The 1,719-nt window shown below is 33.8% G+C and overlaps 1 non-coding gene across 1 annotated transcript; it reads right to left on the bottom strand.

Moving 5' to 3' along the window:
* Nucleotides 1-474: 474 nt before the first annotated feature.
* On the bottom strand, nucleotides 475-565 carry LOC113327467. Its single transcript, XR_003348947.1, has one exon. It is a non-coding gene; the product is annotated as a small nucleolar RNA R24 (small nucleolar RNA).
* Between the last annotated feature and the right edge of the window lie 1,154 nt (nucleotides 566-1,719).

Raw genomic sequence — 1,719 nt, 5'->3', positions numbered from 1 at the left:
AAAACAATTAGAAGAAATATAACTTACTATAATTACCACCACCTTCTAGAATCACAAACTCAATAGAGTAGTTACAACAATCTGCAATTCCACCACCACCACCACTTAAAATGACACCTCCACTTATTTCTCCACCACTCGCACTACCTCCAGCTCCAATGCAACCACCAGAAACACACTTCAATTCAGAATCAAAATCAATAACAATACAAGAACAATCAAACAATCAAAGCGAAATACACTTTTCATTGAAGTCTACAAACACTGAAAAATCAGATTCATACAGAAACTTCAGATTTAGTTACACACTAGCTGACTTGTATAACTGAGAGTTACACATGCATATATCATGTGTAATTAGGAGATACACATGCATCTGACTTGTGTAACTTTCAGTTACACATGCAGATGGCATATGCCATTTATCATGAACCTGCAAGCCTAAGTCACCATACAGTCACATGCAAAATAACAAAATCTTAGAATCCAAGCGTAAAAAGAATTCATTGAAGAACCCACTTCCTACATGAGATCTTGTTACATGTTAGCTGCTCATCACCGCTTTTAACAAACAATAAAGTACATATCGAAATGAAACAACTACAACAGAGCCTAAAATTCACTTTCCAAAGGACATTTAAAACAATTAAAGCTCAGAAGCCAAGATTAGCAACATGCTCTTTAATACTAATACATGCATTGTTTAAAACAAAACAAATTGGAATTCAAGTACTCAACATGACATTCACATATAACTACATTGAATTTGAAACCTCTCGCAACCTACGCCAAAATCATACCAATACACCACATTCTACATGGAAGCCAATTACAATAAAAGAAACCTCACAGAAGTCGTCGATGAAATGAAACAAGTCGAACAAACAATAAAAGAACAGGATTCAAACTTCTTATCGCTATCATCCAAAACCGAAAATCAAACTGCAGATTCAATGGATTGGTTTCACATGAACAACTTTCTTGGTTCAGTTAAAAATGTGTCAATATATCTCATGATATCAATTTCCAAAGCTAGTCTATCATCCAAGTCTAGTGAATTGATCGTATAAGTTTCAGACGAAATAAACCAAAGGTACTGGCATTTAAAAATCGAAACACAAACCTTGATCCTTGTACTTATGATACTATTGAGCTATCTCTGTGTAGTTTGAGGTAGCTAGTCAATCCACTACAAAAAACAATTCATAAATAAATAAAACAATCAAAATTATTTCCATCACCATTCAATATTTTGCATCATACATTGATCATAAATGAACCAAGAATCATATAGATACATATCATCGTGTAAGCTTACACCAGTCAGAGTTAAACATGCATATAGTATGTGTAATTAGAAGATACACATGAATATGTATAGTAGTGATAGATGGATGGATAAATTCAATCAAATATGAGATGGTGATTGGATTTACAAAGTAATTAATCAAATGCACAAAATCTGAACACTTGCATACCTAACTTCACCAGTGAAAGCACCTTCTTTCTTCACCCAGCAAGCAACCACTTGATTATTATTGCATGTTTAATAGGATCAATTGGAGCATACTATACCTCATGGTCTCGCAAAGGATATCATCAAAGGTTACAGATGGTGCCTAAGGCATGGTTATGCGTAAAAACCTACCTTTAACTGCTTGGGGAATATGCAATATTAACGCATCTTTACTTAATTATTTTTAGAACCCAATATTAGTC

The sequence above is a fragment of the Papaver somniferum genome, unplaced genomic scaffold (genome assembly GCF_003573695.1).
Source record: "Papaver somniferum cultivar HN1 unplaced genomic scaffold, ASM357369v1 unplaced-scaffold_10, whole genome shotgun sequence".
NCBI lineage: Eukaryota > Viridiplantae > Streptophyta > Magnoliopsida > Ranunculales > Papaveraceae > Papaver > Papaver somniferum.
Note: the sequence above shows the minus strand (reverse complement) of the source record. Positions and strands in the feature narration are given on the sequence as shown.